The sequence below is a fragment of the Hylobates moloch genome, unplaced genomic scaffold (genome assembly GCF_009828535.3).
Source record: "Hylobates moloch isolate HMO894 unplaced genomic scaffold, HMol_V3 SCAFFOLD_5, whole genome shotgun sequence".
In the NCBI taxonomy this organism is placed as follows: domain Eukaryota; kingdom Metazoa; phylum Chordata; class Mammalia; order Primates; family Hylobatidae; genus Hylobates; species Hylobates moloch.
This window is the reverse complement of record NW_026652280.1, coordinates 130521782-130528564: the sequence shown is the minus strand read 5'-3', so window position 1 is coordinate 130528564 and position 6783 is coordinate 130521782.

Genomic DNA, 6783 nt, shown 5'->3' with positions numbered 1-6783 from the left:
AAAAAAAAAAGTGACAAATAATATGAAGAAAAATAAAACAATGAAGGGGTATCAGAGTTGGGGGGCAAAAGAAATCCAAATTAAACTTTATGGTACTTCTCGTTTTACAATTCTGTATGTACTTTGGTTCCTGTTTCTTGAATCATACTAGAACCTCTTCATTTATTAAGTTGTAAGACAAAGCATAATGGACTTAATTGAACTGAAAACACAGGAATATATGTTTTAATGCTGCAATGTGGCCAAGACTATTTGAAGTGCTTGAAGAAATAATGAGGAATGCAGCACATATGTGTAAAGAAGTAAATTCACATAGTTCATTGAAGTCAATAAAGTAAAAGTCAGTTAGCAATTATTTTTGTTAGTTTTCTTTTGACATGCCAACATTAAACATTTTAGGAATAGATATTTGAATCCAGTTCTGTAACACCTGTATTACAATATCATTGGGATTAAATGTTAATGAAATACATTAGTTTTATGGGGACAATTTTTTTCTGCCATGGCAATCAGAGTTGCTTCTTTCCCTTTAAACTCTGATCTATCCTGTTACTAGCTGATACTGCATACTAGATATGTAGAGGCACTCTGAATTTAGGAGTGAAATGCTACTTAAAATGTGTTCGGGTAAATTGTGGATTCCTAAGAAATGTGATACAGGGTTTGAATTAGGCATTTCTGGGGAAAGGAAGCAAGGGAGAAAAGGAAGGAAGGCAGGGAGGGATGGAGGGAGGGAGGAAGGGATGGAGGGAGGGAGGAAGGAACGATGGAACGGGAAAAAGAAGGGAGAAGGGAGGAAATGGAGAAAGGAGTGGAGAAGAAGGACAGAGGAGAGGAAGAAGGAGAAAAAAAGAGAGGGACAGAAAAAAAAAGGAGGAATAAGGAAAAAAATAGGAAGTAGAAAAAGAAACAATGATAATAGAACTATGGCAAAATGTTAAAAAATAGCATATCTGGATACAATATTATCAAGTGCTATGTAAATAACTCGATTTTCCGGGTTTTTGTTTCAAGAAAATGCTTATTTTCTTAGTTACAAAGTTTCTGGTCACTTAAAATGCCCTGGATTTGAGTCTACATTTGATCTCTATAAGCCATCTGCCTCTTTAGCAATAGCTATTATATAAATGTTATCTAGATCTTTGTCTTCAAATTATTTTTTAATATACGCTAGCCTCTGTAGTCTACTATTGTTTTTAGTTCTCTGGCTCTTATACTTTCTTTATAATAGATAAATATGTGGCATCCACTGAAATTTTTCAGTTCTAAAGGTCCTGAGATTTTACTAGTTTCTACAGCTCTCTGCTGAATATTTCAAAAACATTTACACAATAGTTTCTCCAACAGTGCCATAATATTCACAGTTTATTTGTTTAGCAACTGATTATATGTGTGGTGAAACCTTTCTCAGTCAGTTTTGAGATCCATTGATGGCCGATTTATAATAAATAGGTTATTTTAACATTAGTAAGTCTTATTTGACTTGTTTGCTCTGGTTTATACCTGTTATTGCAGAGCCCTCAAGCATCATTAACATTTTCCCCACCACTGAAGAATTTCTGGAACTCCCCCAGGGGTACCTCACACGTGCTTAGATATGAGATCCATCAAGTATGAGTCCCACTTGCATGGATACCGTCCCACCCACCACTTTCCAGACCTGTCCAGCATGGCTGCCTATGCCAGGCTTTCCTGCCTCGTCCTCAGGTACCAATACCAACCCTTTTGCTGGGGCTGCTCATGCATTGGAGTGTTTATGGAGCTGAAGCTCCAACGTATTCTGTGGCAAAATAAAGAATGCTTCTCTCTCTCTGTCTGTCATGTAATACCTTGTTGAAACAGGCTTCTAAGCTGTGATGCTTATACCTTAATTTAAGAGTTTCTAGTGAACTACATTTTTCAGTTTTTATTCACAACCCTTCTTCCCCTGGGCCTTAGATATGCAACTAAATGAATGACAGAGACCCTGCTATAGGTAGAATCCCTCTGACAACTGATATACTGGTAATCGTGGAAAATCTAGACTGCTTTCTCTTCCCTAAGGAGGTGTTGGTTCCTGACAGTCTCCACAGCCCCTTAAATGGGTAGAATCCTGGTATGCCTAACCCAAGCAGGTCAGGAGACATACCCATCAAGGCCTTGCTCCCAGTACTAGGCACCGTTTAGGCATAAATGAGGAGCACCATTCCACAAGATAAGCCAGGTCACTCTCTTCCCACTTTCTGTCTTTTGACTACTTCACTATTTTAGATTCTGACCACTTTATAAGTTAGATTATCTACTTTTTGTGACTTATATAGAAGGTGTTTTTTCAATGAAGTAACTTCATCATTTTTATTCAATTCCAAGAAAGATTTTGTTGAGTGAAGGAAAAAGATTATTCAAGGAACATCTATTAACATCAATAGCCCATGCTGCTTATTTCTTCCATTGCAAAGTTAATTGATGATGGGCTCATTTGGCAATTAAATATGATTTATACTACTTGTTTACTATTTAATAATATCTTGTTTTGACTAGTTAATATGTTTCCAAAATACGGCATGCTATTACACCCAATCAGCTTTATTATTTTCATACTTAAAAACAAATCATGGCTAAGTAGACCATAGCTAAGAATGTGTTCATATGCTGATGTTTTTCTCTACTGATTCCCCATGGTCTAGAAGGGTTACTAGAGCAGGTACAAAACACACTGGATGCTTGAACGAAGAATGAATGCATCTATCAGTCATTCAATCAAGTTTTTCTGGAGTACAGTATGATCTTGTTAATTCAGTGTTTATTCACCTCCATAATGTATTCAGCTCTCTGCCAAGTTAACTAAATTCTACCAAAGGGTTTCCCCCAGCAACTCTACCCCTCATTTAAGTATCCTAAGTAGAGATTAGTCTCCCTGGTCCTAGCCCCACTCCATTCTTGAAAGTGTCAGGCAGGCGTGGGGCTGCCTACAAGCCCTTTTCCACCCCACCTTCTCCTTTGCTCCCCTTTGCTCACTTTTCCCTCAACAACCATCACTAGTCTGGCTCTCCACTTCCTTCTTTGCCTCCCACATCCAGTTCCCATGGCCATTTACTGCTGTGGGCCTTTACTCTAGCTCCATTCTTTTGGATTCATCATATACATTCTCTCCTTTTGATGGGCTGTTTCCTCAGACACATCCAAACAAATCAGGTAAGTCTGAGATTGACTTGATACACAGCCCCTGCCCAGCCAGCCTAGTCCCAGAAGCAGAGAGATGAAGTCCATGGAGCATTGTTTCTCATTTGGAAACCCATGAGCCTCCTGATTCAGAAATTACCTGCAGTGACTTAAAAATAAAGATTCCCAATTTCCTGCTTTCAAGAAGCATGTAACTGGAAAAATTGCGGACTGCATCTAAATGCATGAGAATGTTGTTCTTTATTTGAATTGTGCTTTCTCCTGATGATTCGAGCATAAAAACACCTCCTACATTTCTTCAGATCTAGTAGTAATGGGGTTAATTTCAATTTTATTAAGAATTTCAACTTTCATGTAAGAAAGCACTCAAGCTGAAATAATTGGCTTACTTCTTTGTAAAATTCATCTTCACATTTGTGAATTCCTCTGAACAAAATGTGAGAATTCTGTGTATGTGTTTTGTTGAGCATAGCTATGTATATGAACCATTCTTAAGGGATCAAAGAGCTCTGTGGGTCAGAATTTTCTGTTAGGTTTATAAAAGATTCTCCCCTAAATATACTGAGGCAGCTTTTTTGCTAACACATTTTGGGACTCTTGGATTTAGTTCCCGATGTCATTGTATGTTTTAAATCAAATCTTCCTTGGCATCCCTGATTGTGGCATTTTCCAGCTCGAAACTCCATAGCATCCTGTTTATACATCTCTAATGGCACTTATCACACTGTATCTTGAATTGCATTTGTTTTCATTTATTTTATCTTGATGGCATTTCAGGGCAAACCACTACCACCTGTCAGCAAAATTTGAGGGTAATGAAGCTGAAAATCAGGGGAGGGTCACGAATTAGATACTAAAGAATTATCAAAACGCAAAACCACACTCATGCTGGTCGGTGGAAGCAAAGTTGAAGATGTGGCTAATGGAACAAGAAACATTAAATCCATATAGGGCATGTTTGAGAATCAAAGTCCATGGGGAAACATGAGATTGTGGTGAGAGGAATCTAATAAAAAGGCAAACCTGAGAAGTAATGGTAATATGCACTTATTTTGTTCAGATTTGTTTTCATGGCTGTACTCTTGTAACATTTCGAGTTCTCTTTTGAAGGCCCAGAGCTTCTCACATCTCTGTAAGCCTTGAAGAAGCAGTCAATTCTATGTGACAAGCAAAGAATCCTATTTCCCATACTTCTATAACTTCAGTGACTGTTGCTACTTTTTTTTCCTCCACAGCATTTAACACTGACACAAATGTAAGTAATAAATCAAATTTGAATGAATAAATGAATAAAGTGTACATGTGTTTTCACTTTTTTTTTCTTTTTCTGAGACAGAGTCTTGCTCCGTTACTCAGGTTGGAGTGCAATGGCAGCCTCAACTTCCCGTGCTCAAGCAACCCTCCCACCTCAGCCTCCCAAGTAGCTGAGACTATAGGGACTCGCCGCCACGCCCAGCTAATTTTTGTATTTTCTGGAGAGATGAGGTCTCATCATGTTGCCCACACTGGACTCGAACTGTGTTTTTCACTTTTCAGAGTTAACTAAAAATTTTAAGACACTGGTATTTGTTCGCACGTACTAGTATAATCTTCTGTGGTTGAGGTAGCAAGTTCTCCAATTATACTTTCTATTGCCTCATTAGTCTTCACCTATTAGCAAGTAAGTTTTCTTTAATGGCGTATTTAGGATCATTTTAGTGATGGTCATTTACAATAAAAAACAAAGACTACAGTACACTCATACACTGTGCGCTAATGTATTGTTTAATTCTACTCCATCTGCAAGTGTTTACTTTCTTTTATTAACTGCATTAGAAGAGGCTAATTTGTATAGTGTTTACATGTTATTTTCCCCAGTGAGGTGTCTGCTGTCATGCTTCTATGGCTCTATTATACCAGAAAATGATACCACATTGCTTTCTATTGCTTTAATATAAAAATCAATAAAATGAATTATATGGGGGGAATCCTCTTATGACTGAAAATATGTGATAAACAAGAGTGAGAGTAAAATTAAAAAAAATTCTTGAACAAATTTGATCTTTTTTCATCTCATCTCTTGCTTTTCTCCTTAAAAGTAAAAAGTCACCTCCTGTATGTCTCAGAGGTACAGCTGTATTATCCACTGCATCATCTCTATAGCAGCCACTGTGTGACAGTTATTTTGCACAATGCAGGGTAGAAAAAGGAACTAGCAGAAACAGTCTACAGCATAATTAAGAAACACTCTTCTCATTCCACTCCTCCCCATTATCTTTTCTCCTCACCTTGGCCTGTGTTTTTCTTCTTCATGAAATGGTAGTAGTTTTCAGTCTTGGTGAGAAAATAACAATTCAGCTAACCCCAAATTATAGGAAAACTTGTGCACAGAGTCACAGGTACATGCGGTGTCCAAGTGAGTAAACTAACCTAGTCATTTTCAGGCCAAATTTGAGGCAGATAAAGCAAAAATAGAAATATGGCAGAGGTCAGAAATTGCTAGCTGAATTTGTTAAAGAAACTGCACGCCATTGATTAGTTGGAGGCTTTTTAGTCCAAGAAGTTTTTGTCACTGTCCTCAGAGATTTTGTCTTCTTAAGCCATTGTGTGTGTGTGTGTGTGTGTCTGTGTGTGTGTGTGTGTGTGTGTAGACAGAGTCTCACTCTGCTGCCCTGGCTGTAGTGCAGGGATGTGACCACAGCTCACTGCAGCCTCAATCTCCTGGGCTCAAGGAATCCTTTTGCCTCAGCCTCCTAAAGTGCTGGGATTGCAGGCCTGTCACCATACCTGATCCAAATTTTTGATAAAGCATTTCTGGTAGAGCATTTTTGGGGTAAAACCCACAACAAATAGTGATGACTCAAAGTAAGAACTGACCTAACTCAAACTCCACTTTGCTTCAAGGCCTAAAGACTGGCAATCAGTCAGATTACCACCATATGACAAATACTTTTTTGCTCAGATAGACAGGTGATAGATGATAGATAGACAGATAGATAGATAGATACACAGACTATCATTTAAACTATTCATTTACACAGTACAGGTAGTTTGAAAAATGTCTTCATGGGTATGACTTCACATTATAGAGATGTCTTATGATAGAATCCCCAAGCATGCACATATCACCAAAATACTTTTCTATTTGTATTCTAGGTTCAGTATTTAAAAGGAATCCTATAATATAATCCCCAATATATTACTAAATAGGCTTATTGTGTGTGTGTGTGTGTGTGTGTGTGTGTATTTGGATGTGTCATCACAAAGATTCTTAAGACTGATTGATGTGACTTCATTTGTTGTCCATAATGAATAGAATCATTTTAAGAGACAGATTTGAGGCCAGGTGCGGTGGCTCACACCTATGATCCTAGCACTTTGAAAGGCCGAGGCAGGCAGGCGGATTACTTGAGCTCAGGAGTTCAAGACCAGCCTGGACAACATGGTGAAACTCCATCTCTACAAAAAATACAAAAAAATTAGCTGGGTGTGGTGGTGTGTACCTGTCATCCCAGATACGTGGGGGCTCTGAGGCAGGAAGATCCTTTGAACCCGGGAGGTCAAGGCTTCAGTGAGCTGAGATCCTGCCACTGCACTCCAGCCTGAGTGACAAAGTAAGACACTGTTTCAAAATAAAATAAA